At 42.4% G+C, this 19,996-nt stretch overlaps 1 long non-coding RNA gene and 5 other non-coding genes across 6 annotated transcripts; 5 read left to right on the forward strand and 1 right to left on the reverse strand.

Annotated features, from left to right (window-relative positions):
- Nucleotides 1–3,371: 3,371 nt before the first annotated feature.
- Nucleotides 3,372–3,443, forward strand: TRNAE-CUC (transfer RNA glutamic acid (anticodon CUC)). Its single transcript has one exon. It is a non-coding gene; the product is annotated as a tRNA-Glu (tRNA).
- A 2,234-nt stretch (nucleotides 3,444–5,677) lies between these two features.
- Nucleotides 5,678–5,749, forward strand: TRNAG-UCC (transfer RNA glycine (anticodon UCC)). The gene has a single exon. It is a non-coding gene; the product is annotated as a tRNA-Gly (tRNA).
- Nucleotides 5,750–6,588: 839 nt separating this feature from the next.
- TRNAH-GUG (transfer RNA histidin (anticodon GUG)) lies at nucleotides 6,589–6,660 on the forward strand. Its single transcript has one exon. It is a non-coding gene; the product is annotated as a tRNA-His (tRNA).
- A 461-nt stretch (nucleotides 6,661–7,121) lies between these two features.
- Nucleotides 7,122–10,839, forward strand: LOC116148158 (uncharacterized). Its single transcript, XR_010377392.1, has 4 exons — nucleotides 7,122–7,491; nucleotides 7,846–8,054; nucleotides 8,142–8,291; nucleotides 10,344–10,839. It is a non-coding gene; the product is annotated as an uncharacterized LOC116148158 (long non-coding RNA).
- TRNAK-CUU (transfer RNA lysine (anticodon CUU)) lies at nucleotides 7,625–7,697 on the forward strand. Its single transcript has one exon. It is a non-coding gene; the product is annotated as a tRNA-Lys (tRNA).
- Nucleotides 10,840–15,112: 4,273 nt separating the features above from the next.
- Nucleotides 15,113–15,186, reverse strand: TRNAN-GUU (transfer RNA asparagine (anticodon GUU)). Its single transcript has one exon. It is a non-coding gene; the product is annotated as a tRNA-Asn (tRNA).
- Nucleotides 15,187–19,996: the final 4,810 nt, after the last annotated feature.

Raw genomic sequence — 19,996 nt, forward strand, 5'->3', positions numbered from 1 at the left:
TCCCCTACAGGTAAGGTGTCATTTTTCACTGCTTTCAAAATATTTTTTCTGTTTTCAGTTTTCAGCAATTCGACTATAATGTCTTGGCATGAATTTGTTTGGGTTTATCTTCTTTGGGGTTTTCTCTGCTTCTTGTATCTGTAGATTTATCCTCTGCTAAATATAAGTTTTCAGCCGTTATTCCTTTTAGTACTTTTTTTTTTTTCAGTCCTATTCTTTTTCTCTTCTCCTTCTGGAAATCTGATGACACAAATGTTAGATCCTTTGTTATAATCCCACAAATCTCTGTGACTCTCTTCTCTTTCTTTTTCCATTCTGTTTTCTTTGTTGTTCAGACTGAGTAATTTCTATTGGTCTGTCTTTCAGTTCACCGATATTTTCCTCTGTCCCATCCACTGTGCTGTTGAGTCCATCCATTGAGGTATTGTTTTTGTTTTACATTTTAGTTATGAAATTTCCATTTAGTTCTTTATAGATTCTGTTTCTTTGCTGGAACTTTTCTTTGCTGGTCTTTTTTTCTATTTTTTTTTCTTTTCAAGCTTGTTCATAATTGCTTGTTGAAACATTTTTATAATGACTGCTTTAAAATCTTTGTCAGATAATTCTACCGTCTCTGTCATCTAGGTGTTGTCTGTTTTCTTTCAGTTCAAGATCTCCCTCATTCTTGATATTATTAGTGCTTTTTCATTAAAGCTTGGACATTTGGGACTCTGAATCTTATTTAAACTTTCTGTTTTAGTTGGCTTCTTCTGATACTAATCAGGCAGAGGAATTGGGGAGCAGGGTGCCTTGTTATAGCCAGGCAGGTATAGGAGTCTGGATTCCCCACGTGGTCTCCATTGACACCTGGAGAGGGGCTCCTCGTTACTGTTGGGCAGGTTAGGAGTTCCAGCTCCCCACAGGGCCTCCACTGATGGCAACCTTACTACTCCCCACATGGCCTCCACTGACACTGGGGGTAGGGGTGGCCTTGTTAGCACCAGGTGTTGGTGAAAGTACTGATTCTCTGTGAAGTTTCCTCGGACACTAATCCAGCAGGGAAGGGAAGGAACACTTCCTTATAGGCCTGGTGAGAGTGTAAGTCTAGGCCCCCCATCCCTCTGCTGGTGCAGGTAGGGGTGAGCCACGATTCTGTGGCATTTGGGTGGAGTAGAGCAGTTATTATCTAAAAGTTTTCTATTTTGCTGGGCTGCCTCTTTCCTGGTCCTTTGGCTAGGAAGAGTGGGCTTTTGTTGTTGTTATTGGTGTTCTGGTTTTGTTTGGTTTTATCTGGCTGTATCTGCTGGCATTTCCAGGTTGCTGGCTTCTTCAGCTGCAGGCCTGGGATATGTGAGGCAAAAAGAACACCCAGGAGAATCAGCACTGTGAGGTTCCTTGGGTTTTGAAGCCCCTAGTTGGTCTGCCTCTTCCTTTCCATCTCTCAGAGCCTCTTGTGTTTTTTCTATATGCAACGACCAGGGTTTTAGTTGTATTAGCAGGCAGAATAGGGAAAAGTACATCTACGCACTCTTCCTCAATCAGTTCTCTTTTATTCACTTGTTTATTTGTTTTTCTACTAGACTGTGAGCTCTTTAAGTGTATTTTTGTATCTTCAGTACCTAATCTGGCACTTAATCTATAAATGTTTGAAAAAAGGAAATAGAACATGGGATGAAGTGAATGAGTTGCACTCTTCCCTCATCCGTCTTTAGGTGTGTGTTGCAAGGAAGAGGAGGAGGCTTAATCTTGTTCCAAATGATGAAATTTCTCCTGGTGCTTTGATGCTGAGAAAGGTGGCTAGTTCCAGGAGCCAATACTACCTCGTTTTTCATGTTCCAAAAATTACTGGCAGGTGGCACAGTAATTGATGAAAATGGACTTCTGACCAAAACAAGGAGGCTGATTTCCTTTGTGACACAGAGAAATACAATCTATTATCTTGCACCCACCCCAGATACAATCTCAAATTTTTGCTCTGAGGGTTAGACACTTTTTTTTTCAGCCTTGGAATACAGGTAGCTGCCTAGTGGGAACAGAGCTGGAGTAAAAGTAAGTGGGCTTTGTTAGGCTCCTTGGTAACATCTGACAACAGGATTACTTATTTTTTGTGAAAATAAATACCTAGCATTTGGTTAGTCTTCTCTCTAATTTCTGGCATTTAAACCTATATAGGAAGGTGGAGATTGGATGACTGGAGGACTAATATTTTCTTTAAATGACACTTTAACATTGATACTTTAAAAGCAAAACAAAGCAACAAAGAAATCCCACAAACACCCCGTATCCTACCACGCAGTTTTTCTGTCAGGCCCTGCTGTGTACACATCATTGATGATTCAATTTTTAATTCTTTTTCATTTATTATCAAAGATTTTTTCTGATGTTAGTGCATGAGGGTTGCTTTTTAAAATTTCTATTTGAACTCGTGTAGAGTTAATCACACTGCAGTGATTTGACCAAAAAGGCCTGAGGGGAGGCTTTTGATTGTTTCATTTTTGGTTTTCTCAAATTTTTATTTTGAAAAATTTCAAACCTACTGAAAAGTTGAAAGTGTAAAATAATGAACATTTAATTACTCTTCACCTAGATTCATTGTTAACCTTTTGCCATATTTGCTTTCTTTTTGTCTCATAAAAGGTAATTTGTATATATTTATGTGTATGGCTTTAAAAGTTCTTTCAGTCTGGGTATGCAGCCCCGTTTTCATTTCTTTCTCCTTCCTCCTCTTCCTTCTTCGTAGTTATAAAATTTGAAGCTCCCAAACTCTGCCTTTCTCTTAGTCTCCCACGAGAGAGTTAAGCCCCAATCCTGCTGACCACCGAGCACCCATAGACTGAGTGATTTTCACTTGTGTGTAATGTAATATTCGTTTTGGCCAACAGAGTATGGTCTAAAGTCACACAAAATGGGAAATAAACAAGACAAACAAACAACATCAAACAACAACAACAACAAAACCTGCCCCTGGACTAGGACCTCCTAGCGTTTCTCACAGGATGGCTTTCAGGAAAAGTTCATGATTAACCTGCCAAAGCCCAGCTGGAGACATTTTCTTTTCTGCGGATGGCAATTCGGGAAATCACTACAACTACAATGAAGTTGAGAGTTCTCTTTCTCAGTCTTTCGTTCTTTTCTCCGGACATTTGTCCCTGGTCTTGGGAACTCTGATCGTGTGTGCGCGATCCTTCCTCAGCTCTGGGAGCCATGCTTGGGAGTTCTCTCAAGCGTTTTCTGCTCCAAAAAGGAAATACGAAGATGAAGTAGTGTCAACGTGGATAAGGTCCAGCATTCAAAACTCCGAAAAATCTACGTAATTGAGGTAATAACAGGCGCCAAAAGGCAACGCACTTGAATTAGACTCATATATTCTCTAACGGACCGTTTCACTATCGTCCCTGGTGGTCTAGTGGTTAGGATTCGGCGCTCTCACCGCCGCGGCCCGGGTTCGATTCCCGGTCAGGGAAGAATATTTTTCTAATTTTCTCCTGCCTTTGATGACTTACTTTTTGTTTTTCCAGTCAGATCCCACATGGGAGACCGCAGCTGAAACACAGGCAATGCAGAAAAGCACAAAGAAAAAATCGCTGATAATTCTACCACCCACCGAAAACTATTACCCAGTTTTTTGGGGTTTTTTGTTTGTTTTTGGTCAGAAAGAAAAATAAATTTATTTCAAGTGACTTGAAACCTAGCATTTGACTGCAATTTACCAGATATGCCCGAAAGACGAAATTAACATCGAAGAAATCTGTTACCCAGTTTTTGAAACAGAAAATAGAACGGTATACATACTGTTTTACTCTCAGCTATTTTTTCATTAGCAGCTTTTTAAAATTTTTTAAAATTGAAGTATAGTTGATTATTACCAGCTATTTTTAAAGTTAGTATCTTTTTAACACTTTGCGGTGGAAAGAAGTGTACTTCAGCAACATATTTTCTTTCAATTTAATTATTTAATTTTTTAGAAAGGTAATATATTTAGGTTTTTAGGATTCAAATATGCAAAAGAGCATAGCTGATAAACCTAATTTTCACCTCCACCGTCTAGTTTTCTTTTAATAAGGCAGCCAGTGTTAAGGTTTGTAATTATATTGTAAATATTTTACGCAAATACAAGTATATGCGTACGTATGTATACATTTTAAGAACGCTCCCCATCCCCCCACCCCAACATTAGTGATAGCAATCCGTACACATTTTCCTAAACTTTGCCTTTTTTACTTAATATTTTGGAAATAGTTCTAGATTAGACAGAGCTTCCTCATTCTGTTTTATGGCACATAGTATTCCATTGTACTGATAGCCCATAATTAACAGAGCCGGCTTCCTACTGATGACAGGTTATTCTAATCCTTTGCTATTACAAACAATGCTGCTGTAAATAATCTCCTATGTATGTCATTTTGCACGTGTGTGGAATAAATGTCTAAGAATTGAAATGCTGATTCAAAAGGTATGTGCATATGTGAAAGTGTAGTAGCAATGTACCTCCTTAGAGGTCGTTCCAATTTACACTCTCACCAACAATGTACATATAAATATAATTAAAAAAAAAAAAACTCGTGTTTTTTCATCAAAATGGAGTTGATCAATCACATTTCTGGACTTTCACTTTTTCCCTCCTAAAATTTTGGTTTTACAAATAACACTTCGATGAGTATCTGTGTAAATACATCTTTGTGTAGAGCCTTAGATAATTGCTTTAGGATAAACTCATAGATGTGGAATTACCACTTCATATCTTATATTAAATGGATTAAAGAATTAAATGTAAGAACTGAAATAATTAAAAATTAGAGGATAATTATTTTAATATTGGGCTGGAGAAAACTTTTTCAAGGTAAAAGCAAAGGCAGAAACCATAAGGGGTAAAACTGACAGGTTTGACCACATAAAAACAGAAAACTGCCCATCTGCAAATCCTATAAATAATATTAAAAAACAAATGGAAAACTGTTATAAATCAGTAATATACACATGATATAATTACCCAATAGGAAAAATAGACAAAACATAAGACTTGGTCTCAAAACTAATACAAATAATTAGTAAGTTTATGAAAAATGATCAACCTCAATAGTAATAGAATAAATGCAAATTAAAAAGAGACTCCAAATTTTTATGCTGCCTTTTCGTAAAGATAAAAAGAATGATGATATCTAGTTAACTGATGTAATTTGGTAATATTCACTGAAAAGAAAATTGGTGACACACAGCAATTTGGCAATATGTGTCCAAATTGGTGACACACAGCAATTTGGCAGTATGTATCCAAAACTTTAAAATGTATGTATCTTTTCAATTGCAACTTTATCTTTATGCATTTGTGTTGAGGAACACTCTCAAATGCGTAACGATATGGATGCGCAACATAGCATTACATATTTGAGAGTGTTTCCTCAGCATAAAGAGGTTAACTTCCGCATTAAGGCCTTAACTCGTCTACTGGATTTCAGAGGCCCCTTTTAAACGGCAGTAAATGAAGTAGAATTGACTTTCCTTAAACCTCTGAGATAGTAAGAAACTACCACGGAATTTTCAATAGGATCATAGGAGAAATCCTAAAGACCTTCTTTTCCTCTTCATCCTTTGGTTTTGTGTTGAAGTTTCAACATAAATCCCAAAATCTGCAAGAAAGTGTAAGACCAAAACCTGAAAAACTAGTCATAAGTAAGCATCCGGAATTTGTTTGCTGCATGCGTTGGTGGTATAGTGGTGAGCATAGCTGCCTTCCAAGCAGTTGACCCGGGTTCGATTCCCGGCCAACGCATTGATACATTCTTTTTTCTCGAGACTTTGAGTAGACCATTAGTAGGGGAGCTGGCAAAAGCTTTTCGTTCTGAGACTCCCGAGCCCTCGAGGAGTATGTACCGAGAGCGAAACCCCATGTTTCTTGTAACTGGACCCCACCAAGAGAAGCCCGTGTGCTGACTTTGGCCGCTTGCTTCGCACCGGTTACAGTAATTATCCTTTTGGGGTCTTTGAGGATTATGTGAAATCCAGGAGGCTGCTCGGATTTATTTTTCTGAATACTCGGACGAGGAGGGGCGGAGCTCAGATTTACAGAAAACTCAGAATAAGGAAGTCGCCCAAAGAGTTCCTGAGAGAGAGCAAGGGAAGCAAAAAAAAAAAAAAAAAGGAAGGGGGCGTGTGGAGAGGGTAACCTCAAGCCCTTTCCCAGTTCACCAGTTCCGCTTCTCGTACGGTTCCACCATTCCGGGGGCAGAAAACTCAATTCCAGGGTACAAGTTGGAGAACTAATAGGAAAATACCCTGGGGCTGCCTAGGCAGGGCGGCTTGATTCTTTGAAGAGAAGTGACAAGAGGAGGGAGACTGGGGATGCGGTCCCCGGACTGCAGGCGACGCTCAAGTCAGGACCTGGGAGTGCCGTGGTCCAGCGGAGGGGTCGATGCTGGCACTGGCACCATGCACGGAATTCTGAGACCCAGATCCAGGTGTCAGGGCTTCGAGATTGTGGAGAGGCAATGTTCGGCATTTTAACCTATGCGAATCACGTAAACCAGGCAAAGAAAGCCGCAGCACGAGGTAGACATCCCTGCTTCAAAAGATATTAAATGCAGCTGCAGTGCGCTGCCTCGCGGGTGGCGCGCCGTGATCGTATAGTGGTTAGTACTCTGCGTTGTGGCCGCAGCAACCTCGGTTCGAATCCGAGTCACGGCACGTAGTTACGTCTTGCCTTGGGGGTTTACATTTTTATTCATAAGTTTGTATTTTCATAATCTTTTTTAAAATTAAAAGAGCTTGCAACTCTGCTTTTCCTCAAGGCTGCATCACAGAAATGCAGAATAATTATCTCCACTCAGGTCACTCGGAGGCTTGACGACCTATGCGACTCTAACCATTCCTGGCAGAGACGCTACAGAGCGGTATGAAGCGCCTCGGAGCTGCGACCAAGGGCTTCACCTGCGCAGAGGAGGGAGCCCTTTGCTGACGACTCCAGAAGTCAATGCCTTTTCCAGGGGCTGGAGAAGTGAAGGCTCAGGAGAGTGGAGTTAATCCGAGAGCGCTTCCGCCTGAGGCTCTGAATCCCACCCGAGTTTAAATCTCAGTGGGGCCTTTACGTATGATAAATATGGTCTTCTAATTTGGTCACACAAAATTTTAGTATTTAAAAGCTAAATCGTGCTCCAAATGAATAGTGAATTGGACCTACTTTCCAAGGGATGCAGTTCCTCAGCCCCACTCCCTGGTCGTCAAGGTTTAGGGGAGAAAAGGTTTCGAAGCAAGAAGGAAGCCCAGCCCCAACGTCCCAGGAGCCCAAGTCCCGGCGCCCCTCCTACTTCCCGCGGCTGTTTGCGACTCTCATCCCCGTTCCCTCGCGTTTTTTCCGCCTCCTCTTCAGGATTCTGGGCCCCAGAAACCGGGTTCTCCTGTACAGAAGGACTATGTGGACACGTCGAGGTTTCAGGACTCGTGAATCTTATATGTCCTCTACAAGCCCACCTGGCCCTGCGGAGTCCCATCACTCTCGGAGTCTCGAGTTCTTACGTGGTAAAAGACTGCTGTTGTTTTCACAAGATCCTAAACCCCGAGAATTCTTTCAAACTTACCAGTTGGTAACTAGGTCTTGTACACTGTCCGTTGGAAGAAATTGTATTTGTGTAGGAAGAGAGTTGCCGCAGGCGCCCGGCTAGCTCAGTCGGTAGAGCATGAGACTCTTAATCTCAGGGTCGTGGGTTCGAGCCCCACGTTGGGCGGCTTGTTTTTTCCTCCCTGTATCAGTTTTCATTGAATCTTCTGTATTAAGCTACCAACTTAATAGCTTCTGAATAGCCATTGAAGCCACTGTTGTTTTAAACTTGGGTAAATTATTCCAGAAATCGCCTCCATTCTCCCCAAATTCAGCAAAAAAGAGGAATCCGGGCTACCGATTCCAGCATCTCAAGTTGTTGAGACCAGGGATCCCTGACCCACTGCCACCCGGACCCGGGCTTCTCCGCGGGCTGAATCCAGGACCCGCGGGGGCTCCCCGCTCCGACCTGCCCAGACTCTGCTCCACCGATAAGACGCCTTAGGACAGGACCAGATGGAACACTTTTCATTCTCTTCGATGGGTAATTATGGATGAGGTTTTGAAGTGCTTTCTTAGCTAGTTAAAATGTCCTCCACTAGGTGCTAAGGAGCATACTTTTGCTTTTCAGGTTTTGAAATGTTCTTCAGCCACAAAGTGCTGTAGAATACAACTCGTTTAGGAAGGCCTCTAAGCGAAACAGAGGAGAGGGACCTGGAAAAAGAGCTGGGCAGGCGGAGGAGGGACGCGGAAGAGCAAAGGGAAGCGGAAGTAGGGTAAGGTAAGCGGGAAACAAGGACCAAGGCCGGGAGCCCGCAGTGGGGAGTTTGCGCGGCAGTGTCATCGCACCGGTACGGGCGGTCTCTAAGGAGCGCTGCGCCGGCGCGTTTTGAGTTAGTTATTGATCTACCGGAGAACTTTGTTTTACCCTGGAAGCCTGAGTTGTTTTCCTTACATTTGTTCCTGCTAAATCTATTCAGTATTGGGATGGGTGGGGTGAGTTAAGTTGGTTTGCAAGGTGAGTGGAAGCCAAGTTTGGCACCAGTCAACAGGCTTCTCCACCACAACGTGGACTTTCCTTTTTAACTCCTCATGCAGATCTTTCCCTCCTCTCGCTCAAGATCATTTACCAATTCTACTTTTTTTTTTTTAAGTTTGTAAATACGCTTTAGTCTCCTTTATGTATCCCGCCAACCATCTTCAAGATGATCAATCCACCAGCCAATTATTCTTAAGGTGTGGTGCCAGGACAGACATCATCAGGGTCACCTGAGAACTTGAGAAATGCAAATTCTCAAGCTGCACCTCAGATCTACTGAGTCAGAAACTCCGGAGGTGAGCGCAACAGTCAGACTTAAGCTCTCCAGGTGATTTGGGTAAATGCTTGGGCTCAGGAACCACTGCATTAGGGCAGCTTCCTTTCTATCAACCAGGAGGTATCATGTTCTTGGATAGGAGACACAGCGTCATAAAGGTAGTCTCTCCTTAACTTGGTGTCTGAATTTAACACAGTTTTCACAAAAATATTTTTAAAGATTCTTTTTTTATTCAAACTGGACAATATAATTCTAAGGTTTAAATGGGAGAATAAGCAATAATATTAAGAGAAATTCTTTTTTAAGAATACTAAAGAAAGATTAACTCTGAAATACAAAAATGCCATAAGTTATAATAATTAAAACAGTAAAATATCATGTATGAATAGACAGCAATCAATGGGACAGCCTAGAGTCTGGAAATAGACCAAAATACATAATGAAAGTAATATATTAGAAAGAGAGATTCAAATCAATAATTCTAATGAACAGTTTTTTAATAACAAGATAGCTGGGAAAAAATAATGGTCAATGAATAGTACCCTTTACATAAGGGTAAATACCAAATTGAACAAAGATTTAAATAGTAATGAAAAGAAACATACAAGTTCTTGTAGAAACATGAAACAATTATTTTATTATCTTGGGGTGTGTGTGTGTGTGTGTGTGTGTGTGTGTGTAAAAAGCTGTTCTAACTATGACACAAACTCAGAAGTCCTGAGAGAAAATATTGATGAATTTGACTATATAAATCAAATGGAATCTGCATGAGCAAAGTTCAAAGACAAATCACAAATTTGGGGAAATATTTGCAACTCACACTGTGTCAAAAATCCTCCATATTGAGTTCATGCTTTGGCACAGGCTTTTGGTGCACTGCCCTAATTGTGACCTCACACTCAAAAACAGCTGAAACTCCTTGATAAGCAACCTAACGCCTGACTCTAACTTTCCCCTCCTCCTCCTCTTTTTCTTCCCTCTCCCTCCTCCCTCTTCCCTTCCTCTCTTTCCCCACCTTGGTTTGTTTTCCTTAGATGCCACTCAGGACCCCAGTTAAGGCTTCAGCCCACAGGTTGTGGCTCTCACTGCTCTCCACCTGTTCAGTTGAACATGCTGCGAGTGGTCTTCCTGGGACAGACCCCTCCCCCAGATCCTCTGCTGTAGTTCTCCCTTAGAGCACTCACCCTTCCCCTTAATCACACTTTGTTTCAGGCGCAGAAGTGTCTGGAGATATGACTCATTAATTTCTGGTACAGAAGACAAGTACCAGACCGAGGCCCATTGGAGGAGGAGGACATGATCTGATAACCACAGAAACAGGAGGCCCTGTCCCCAGATTTTCTTGACGCCAGTGCATGTTCACAGAAGCTCTGCTCCTTGGACCCTCGCTGTACAGCTGCCTGCTACCCCTCCCCAGATTGGGCTTGCAGGCTTGAGGCATTAGCCTGCTGGGACCCGCTTTGCCGGCAAAAAATTAAACTGTTCTTTTCTGCTTCACCGAAAACTCTGTCTTTCAGATTTCAATTTGGTGTCGCGGCACAGAGGCCAAGATTCGGAAACAGTGGGACTCATGCGTGGCCCTGCGTTCTCCTGTGGTGACCTCCTCTCTGGGACCTGTGCATATAATAAACATCTCTTCCCAGTCTCTTCCCTTCCTGTGGCCGCACCAACTTCACCACACCGTACTCAACGTCTCCTTTCTTAGACCACACACCATATACAAAAGGCTAATTTCCCTAATATTTACAGAATTATAAGCCAATGAGAAATAAACCAACAACACAATAAAAACAGCAAACATAGAAACAATAGAAAACATAACACTCTTGTCCATAAGAGAAAGTATTTAACATTAAACATTGTTATTAATGAAAACAATACAATTTAAAACTAAGTTGAAATAACATTTTTCAGCTATAAGAAATGGTAAATTTTTAAAAAGTTTAATATTTTGGAGAGTTAATAAATATTGTTAATGAGAGGTACGAGGTATTGTTAAATTGATACGAGTTCTCTAGGGTGCTTTTTTAACAATAACTATAAAAAATTTAAATAAACTTCAGCAACCCACATTTAGAAGGTTATCCTACATACAAGGCAGATGGTATAAAGTATCCTACATATAAGGTATCAGGTTTATTCAACATATAAGGTGTAAGAATATACCTACATATGTGTGAAATTAAGCATGTGCAAAGTTATTCATGGAGCATTTTTGTTGTTGTTGTTGAGCAAAGATTGGAAAGTCTAAATGTCCATCAGTTTTAGGAATGACTAAATAAATTATAATACAACCATATGATTACAGACAGTTCAGCTAGCTGTAAAAAAGAATGAAGAAGCACTTGAGGGGAGATTTATAGAATTGTTTATAATTCAGTAATAAAAGCATGGAAAATTAAGCAAATGGAAAAGTCAGATAACTTATTATTGCCAAGGGAAATATATATATTCAAAAAGTGATCTCTATTAATAGTTTGTATATTAAAAATAATGATAATTGATCTCATCAAAATTATGATATAAGTATATTGATGTATTAGGGTTCTCCAGAGAAACAAAACCAATAGAAGATACACACATATGTATGCAGAGATTTATTATAAAGAATTGGCTCATGTGATTGTGGAGGCTGGTAAACCCAGAATCTTCAGGTTAGGCCAACAGGCTGCAGACGCAGGGAAGAATTGATGTTGTAACTCTAATCTGAAAGCAGAGTCTGGAGGCAGAATTCCCTCTTCCTCTGGGGACCTTGGTCTTTTTCTCTTAAGACCGTCAATGGATTGGATGGAGCCCACCCACATTACGGAAGGTAATCTGCTTTACTCCAAGTCTACTGATTTAATTTTTAATGGAGATACTGGGGATTGAATGCAGGGCCTAGAGCATGCATGCCTCTACCCCTGAGCTATTACCCACCCACCCCTACTGATTTAAATGTTAAGCTCATCAAAAATACCTTCACAGGAACAGCTAGACAGATGTTTGACCAAAAATCTGTGTACACAGCCTAATCAGGTTGACGCATGAAATTAACCATCACAATTGAGAAAACAGAGGAATGGAAAATGTGTGTGTACGTGTGTTTAGTAGTAATTGGAGGTGGAATGTGTAAAAGACAGATCTTTTTAAAAGTGTAATAACCCGAGAATTAGGAATTAACAATATTTGTTTACAGAGAAAGAGGTAAATAACCAATTGCTAATTAAAAGAGTTTAAATGTTGTTACTTCTAGGGAGCAGGAATTGGGGGAGGGTTTCAGGTAACTGTTGGTTTTTATTACAGGGTCTGTAAGAGTGTTTGACTCTCTAACCCATGTGCATATTTAAGCTGGCTAAAAATAAATACTAAATAAAATATGCTTTTTGTATGTTGTAGTTTTTCAAGGATTCTACCAGTTTGTTGTCTTTTGAATTTTGTGGGGGTGTGGCTCTGCTGTGGCACCTGGATGGCCTTGTAAGTAGGCGACACAGGCAAAGACTTGAACTGAAACTGTTCTGAATCTTAACCCCAGGCAGAGCCCTGTGTGACTGCTGCACAACAGGAGAGGGTGGGCGGCTTGTGAAGAGTGTCCAGGAGGCCCATCTCCATTCTCCTCCCTATCTACTCTGGGACAGTTTCCCATTGCCTTCCAGGTTCTAATGACGTATGAGGCATTCTGCTCCTCCTCACCCCTCCCGGGGATAGAGCTGCAGGCTGTAAGACCACTTAGCTGCAGTCTAGAACTGGCTTCTCAATAACAGGGTGTCCCACAACTTGCACTGCAGTCACTGACCCCTTGGTTTCAGGGTCATCCCTCTGCATGTGTGGGATGGCACCCGGGACATCTGTCCCTTCAGCTGCTCTTCCTTGTGTTGTCTGTGTAAGTAAGAAACCTTCTGAGTCTAAACTGGCTTGTTATATCTTTATGGGCTGAATCGCCCAGGCCTTGGCTTTGCCTGATGCTGAGTGTTTTTGTTTTGTTTTGTTTTTTCAGCTAAGCAAATTCTTAAACTTTTAATGTGGTTAAATGTATTAGTCTTTTCCTTTGGGCATTTTGAGTTTTATGTCATGCTTAGAAAGAATTCTACCTACAAGACTGTAAACATTTTATTAGGGGTATTTTTGAAGGAAGAAATATGTAATTATTCTCCTGCTAATGAGCTGAGCAGAGATACAATGAGCTCCCAGATAATTCTGTGGCACATTCCCTAAGGCTCTCTGAAGCCCAGATCTGCTGAGGATTGAGGGGGTTTTGCGGGATCTCCCAACTCAGGATTTCTGGGCTCTAAGAGGAGAATGTAGCCACTGAGCCCAGGGCTAGTGAGAGTGGAGAGATCACTTGGACTGTGCAATTACTTGGGCAAGGCGAGAGAGCTGCTCCTGGAACCTTGGAAAGTGACAGTTGTAACTAAGGCTGCAACTCGCCCTGACCTCGTATCTCATACTCCTCTCAGCCTCCCGTTCCCAGTCAGTGCATCTCTTTGGCTGCAGCCAATAGGAAGCCAGTGGGCAGAGGAACCCTTTTGTGCAGTTCATAAAGATTAACTTTCTTGGGCACATGATAGGTCGGATAATGGTGAGACTGTATCTGGAAGGACAAGTGCAGAATACCCAGCAAATATGGTCTTTTCATTCTTGAGATTAAAAAATAAATCAATAGAATTTATTTATTAGAGCAGTTTTAGGTTTACAGAAAAACTGAAACAGGACATGGTACAGAGAGTTCCCATACACTCCCTCCCCTCCCCCAGCACTGCTCCCCCTCTTATTACGTCTTGCATGGGTGTGGTACATTTCTTACAACTGATGAACCAATATTGATTCATTTTACTAACTAAAGTCCATAGTTTACATTAGGGTTCATGCTTTGTGTTGTACAGTTCTCTCATTCCTGAGATTTTAATGGTGAAATCATCTCCTCGTTAGCTGCATTTTGGTGAGATAGGTTTTTCAAAAAAAAAAAAAAAAGTTTTGTATTTCCTGAATTCTTTCATTTATTTGAGAATAGTTGTTTGTTGTCTTTAGACCTGTATGATATCTGAACTGAAGATATGTATGTATGTACGTATGTATACGTTTGGTTCAGTCTTTCCCTCTGATCGTTATAGGTTAATTTTTTCTAGGTTTTGTTTTTCTTTTTTCCCGAAGGTTAAATTTTCCTCCAATCATTGTTTGCCAGAACATTATTTTCTTGTCAGAGCTTTCCAACTTCATTAAAACAAAGTTCTGTAGCTGTTTTTTCATATCATAGTTGGGATCTCTTTCCACAAAAATACTGGTAATATGATTGGCATTTCAAAATGCAGGGGGGTTTGATTTTTTTTCTTTTCATTTTGTTTTAGCTTTTTGGATTAATATATGCGAGCTTCTAGCTCAGAACAGACAAGCAGACAAGGGAAGAAAAAAAAAAGAAAATCTGTGGAACCTCTGGATCATGATGCTTTAAGAAGTTCATAGAGATTGTTACCCAAGCTCTCAGAGGAAAGGCTGCGATTGTGGGTTAATGGCCTGCCCTGTGGCTTCAGCATTCTATAGTCAAGACTGAGTTACAGCAGGTGAATATAACCTGGCTTGTCTGAAGTAATAGTTCTTAATATATACTTACTAAATAGGTGACTCCTTTGGTATAAAGGTAATAAAGTCAGGCTTGTTGACTACATTAAAAAATAAAATTGTTTTATTTTATTAAAATAAAATTGTTAGTATTTGTTTGGCCTTTGGGAACTGGGAGCTTGAGCAGGAGAGGTTAGAATTTACTCAATACATGTGCCTTTCTATAAGCCCTTGATTTTTCTATTCACACACACACAAACGCATAATCCCTCCAGGGGGAAAAGGGGAAAGAACTGCAGGACGAGTCCTCTGTCACCTTCACGTGGCTGTTCCAAGCTCTGTGTAGCTGGTCGCTGTGCAGGCATTTTAGACGCTTGAGGAATGTCTCTGCTACCACCTGTTACTCACTGAATGTGTTCCTCTCAAATTCACATGTTGAAGCCCTAACTCCCCAGTGCAATGGTGTTAGGAGGGGGAGCCTTTGGGAGGTAATTAGGCTTAGATGAGTTCCTGCAGGTGAAGCCCCCATGAAGGGGTTAGTGTTCTTATGAAAACAGAGGAGACGCCAGAGTTTCCTTTCTCTGCCATGGATACAGAGGATACAGCGAGAAGGAGGTCTTCTGCAAACCAGAAAGAAGGCCCTCACCAAGAACTGAATCTGTCAGCACCTTGATCTTGGACTTTGTATTCTCCAGAACTGTGAGAGGTGACTAACAGATAACGTAGAGGACTTTGATGAAGTAAAACACGACGTCCCTGGGTGGGCTCGAACCACCAACCTTTCGGTTAACAGCCGAACGCGCTAACCGATTGCGCCACAGAGACATGAAAACTCCCTCCTCAAAACTCATTTCCTGATCCCAGAATTGCTTTTCAGTCTCTGGCTGTGGACACCTTCAGATTCTCGTACTCCCGGAAACTGAGGGTTTGCGCGGGAGACACTGAGGCCAAGAGCTGGTGTCGTTGGGCACATTTGGACATTGATAGAACGTCTGGGAGTCAGCTTGGGCGACTGTCCACAGCCTTCCCACCTGCTCCGCCCCGCCTCAGCAGCCGCCCAGCTCCTGGCGACGCCCGCAGCCTCTCGGGCTGAAGTCATTCCACTTCCCCATCCCCAGCTCCGCTTCCCCCGCGGCGCTCACGGCGAGGCCCCACAGGCCCGGCGGCGCGCTGCGCCCCCACTGCGCTGCCCATGCTCTCTGCCCCTAGATGTGGCCTCCAACCCGCAGGACCCGGGAATTGCTCGCGATGCAGCCTGTCCTCTGGGGTAGGGCCTTGCACCGAGTGAGCACTCAACAAATGTCGGGTGAAAGATGCATTCTGCCGCAGGGTCCTAGGGCAACCAAGAATTCCAGTGCGCGCTTTTAAGCTTTAACGCCTACGAGGAACTCCGGACTGAGAAGACGGGAAAAGTCTCCAAGCCAGGCACGCTTTTATTCCCGGAGCTGATTGGGAAGAAGGCAAAGTCCCGACTTTGGACACGCGCGCACTGGGATGGAACTGAGCTCCCAACCCTGCACAGCGATGCAGCCTCAGTCGCCCGTCCTAGGAGGCTGAACTGGGAACGCTGAAGAAGAGAAGAAAGCGAGGGGAGGTGAGGGGGCGGGCAGCCCTGTGAGGGGCAGGGAGAGAGCGAGCGAGCGCTCTGGCTACTGAAGAAAAAGGTCAAACGAAAACGGAAAATGCTTACTTTCGTTGGTAACTTTGATTTCCCTCCCCGTCCCCCCTCTTTGTCGGCACTGCGCGGATCATGATTGCGTACGGTTGATGCTCCCTCTGTCTGACTTCCCCTCTGCGCAGCAGTTTCTAGCCACTACTCCGGGTCCTCCTTGAACTCAGAAGTAGGACTGGTCCGTGACAGTGCCGACGAGCCCTGGGCCGGAGGAAATCCATTAAACTCTCTACAAACCTTTTCCTTCATCAGCAACTCGCCGAGGTGGCCTTCGGTCTTGGCGCAGATATTTTACATTTGGGCAACTGATCCCAAGCTGGGAGGAAGAAGAGAAGCTCACGGTGGTTTCGTCATCCTGCTAGCTCAGTTTGTGGGGCGCACGGCTTCTATTTCAAGGTTTTGAGCATCGCCCAGCGTCCAGGGCGCTTTATTTGGTTTTCTTGGTAGTTAGTAGTACCCTCGGCTGCCGGGCTGTACCGCTCCCCGCTGTGGCCACGAGGGGGCGCGCGGTCCCTCCCCTTGGAAACTCCCAGAAATCACTACTTTGGAGTTAAAGAATAAAGATGTCCAGCCGTTTTAATTTCTCTCGAAACCAGAGGAACCCAAGATCTGTTATTTTTCACCACCCAACTCTAGGGTCGTCTTGGGTTGAGGCATGGGAGGTTGATTGTGTAAGCTCAGCCTTCCCGCTCATTCTATCAGACTGTTGGAAGCCTCACAAAGACAATTGTATTTGAAAGTAATTGATTTCCTTGGTAATTTAAAATGTCCTGTTCAACGCATACAAAATCATTCTGAGAAGGGTGCATAGGTCTCAGCAGATCACTAAAGCAGTTATTGGTAAAAGAAAGGTTAAAAATCTGAACAAGGGGAGAAAGACACCAGTGTGACCAGGCCCCCAGGCTCTGTGTGCAGCCTCAACACGGGCTGGGAAGAGAATGGGAAGGAAGAGTCAGAGGAAAGAGCGACAGAACTGGGAGGAGGAAGAGGAAAAGGGAAGAAAGTAATGGATTCAAAGGAGAAACTTATTCACTGGTCCCCAGTTATATGACAGCTTGTCTCTCTGGGCCTCCCCTAGCAACCTCCATCTTTCAAGGCAGCCTCTCACCCTTCCACCCTTCTGATTCTGGGAATTCTGGCATTTTCTAATAGGTCTACCAAGGTCTCTCTACCAAGACCAGTTCTGATCCCATACAGATGCCCTTTGCTGTTCTTTCTTTTGTGGTCCTAGGAGAGCCTGTAGAGGAGGCAAAATTTCATCTCTGCCCTTAGGGTCTCCAGCTGGGCCTAAGAATTTGGTTGACATGAAACAGATTAACAGGAGAAAAACATACAGATTTTTACTTGTACATGGGAGCTCCAACAGGAAAATGAAAACCCAAAGAAGTGATTAGGCCTAAGTGTTTACATACTAGGTTGAACACAGAGCGGAGATTTTGGAAAAGCAACATATTTGGGAAGACTAAAGGAAGAAACGAGTTATTTTAACAAGGTCTGTTTGTGCAGATTTTTCTTGGTGGTAAGAATGTTTCTTTCCTCCTGGTGTAAGGAGAGCATTTTTCATATGGACTTTTATTTCCTGCTTTCAGAAAGAAGGGAGGTCAAGTGCACTTACTGAACCTGCAATTTTCCAAATGCCTTTAGCTCAAAATAAGTCTTATGCCAAAATGGCATATTTTGGGGGTGGCACATACTCAAAGTGCTGGCATATGGCCAAAGAACAGGATACTCAGCCCAGATCTCCTGCGGTGTCACCATGCTGAAAGTGAACCCAGCGGGCCAGATCAGCCTTACTTGTGCTTGTTAATAAAGTAAAAGCATGTATAAGAAAACTAAGAACTATGTTGGAAAAATGAGGAAGGAAAAATGTTTGCTCTGAGCTTATTATATGCCAAACAAAATCCCTGTACCAGGTCATTTGTAAGTGTAGAAAACAGTGTTCGAATTATTTAGGAATCTGTCATCCAAACTTTAATTTTAAAGGCACTGACGAGTTCAGAACTTCCATTTACAGCTATAGCATAGTAATCCCACCAGATTAGTCTTCTTGCCTTAAACAATGAAAATGAACAAATGTATGTGAAGCACCTGTTATAGACCCTGGACAGAGGCAGTGCTATACTGATTTCCTGAAAAAGGATTGTGGAAATGACCTGATGGCCGTACAGCGAGCTGAAATCCCAGCAGAGCATGGTGTCCACACTAAGCTAAGGCATGGATCAGAGGGCAGCTAAAGCAGCTGGTTATCTGCAGAGCAGAGAACCAGAAAGGAGAAGACTGTTGGGAGGCTAGTTTTCACAAGTCCATACTGGGTCTTCTGCTAGTCATTTGCTGAGTGCTGGGCTCATGTGTGGAGAGTTAGTACCCAAGGTTTACCAGACAACAGATGCTACAGGATGGAAAACAGAACAGAGATCTTAGAGATCTCTGCTGGCAACATTGGAATTCAGACCTTCTTAACAGTTCTTTACCACCCTGAGCATTCAGTTAATACTCCAGAAAGGCTATTTTATGAGTAAAGACCACGCCCTATTGTGAGGCCTACTCTTGACCCTGCCTAACAAAGGATAAAACCAAACCCTGACAAGATCAGCAGAGGAGAAGGGGGGTTTGGAGGTTGAGTCACACCAGAGGGCTTTGGTAAACACCTTGGACTTTTTACAAAACTACTTAAACAAACTATAAATCCAGTCCTAGACAAGTTCAAGTGCATCTGCCAGTAATCAAAGTGCTTACTAGAACAAAAGTTGATACTCTTAGGAGGAAGGTATCTGAATTCAGAGTCTCTATAATGTATCATTCAAAATATCTGATACACAATAAAAAATACTAGACAGGCAAAGAAACAGAAAAATGTGACCCATTCGATACATATTTTAAAAAAGAGAAAAAAGCAGTCAAAAGAAAACTCCAAGATGTCTCAGATGTTGGATTTAGCAGACTTTAAAGCAAAGATGCAGATTATGCGTGGTTTCAGCAACATGGGTTCCACTCGCCATGGCTAATCTGGCTACAGCCATTAGTGAGAGCCCACACAGTCAACAGCAAACAGTTCAGCCCCTGATATGACAGCAGTCCCTAAATCATTGAATAAAGTCAGTTAGCTCTTCGAATTTACTTAGCTGAATTTTATTTTTTGATAGTAGTAAAGAAGAGAGTTATAAATACCAGTGACAGTTGCAAAAATGAAGACTGTAATAGTCACAAAATTTCTTCCTTATTATGATACAAACAGCTTTATGTGTCTCAACCAATATTTTTCTCTTCTCTTTCATCCCACTATCAGCTAACAAAAAATGTGTTGATAGTAAAATTTAATCTCAGTATTTAGGTTACAGGATATCAAAGGTAGAAATAAATACCACTCCGAAGAGAGAAAACTAAAGACAAATAAGAGGCTTCTTCTGGAGAGGGGTTGTCATGTTTTTCATTGTTTAAGATAAACATGATTTTGCTTTTGTCTTTAAGTTAAAAATGGTTTCAAAAGGAGGAGGAAGGGGAGGAAGAGGGGTGTTTGTATGCCAAGTCTACAAGAGGTAGATTGTGGTGGCTCTGTGTCAGTTTTGCTAAGCTGGAAGTACATTTCCCAGAATTTCCCTCCTGCATTCTGGGTTAGCTCAGGCCGTAGGAAGACATTCTTTTGGACCCTGGGAAGGGCAGGGAAGGCCACGAGCGTTGCTATTGCTCACACGTGTATTATATCTGCCGATAGGTAACAGGCAGGCCTCCAGCAATTTAGAGCTCCTGCCAGATCTCTTCCTACAGCTTCTCTGCTCTTGGGCCATCCTCAGGTATTTAGGTCCTTAACAAAGAATCAATAAGAACACTCCTCTTTAAGATTGGGAGTTTAAAAGCATACTTTCCTTACCTTGTGGGTTTCACTTCTCCAATACGTTCCTGCAAGATTCTAGCAAAGATTTTAGCTAATGGCAGTCTGTTTTCAGGAAAATTTCAAGGTGCTTC

This window comes from Camelus dromedarius, chromosome 23, assembly GCF_036321535.1.
Source record: "Camelus dromedarius isolate mCamDro1 chromosome 23, mCamDro1.pat, whole genome shotgun sequence".
Classification (NCBI taxonomy): domain Eukaryota; kingdom Metazoa; phylum Chordata; class Mammalia; order Artiodactyla; family Camelidae; genus Camelus; species Camelus dromedarius.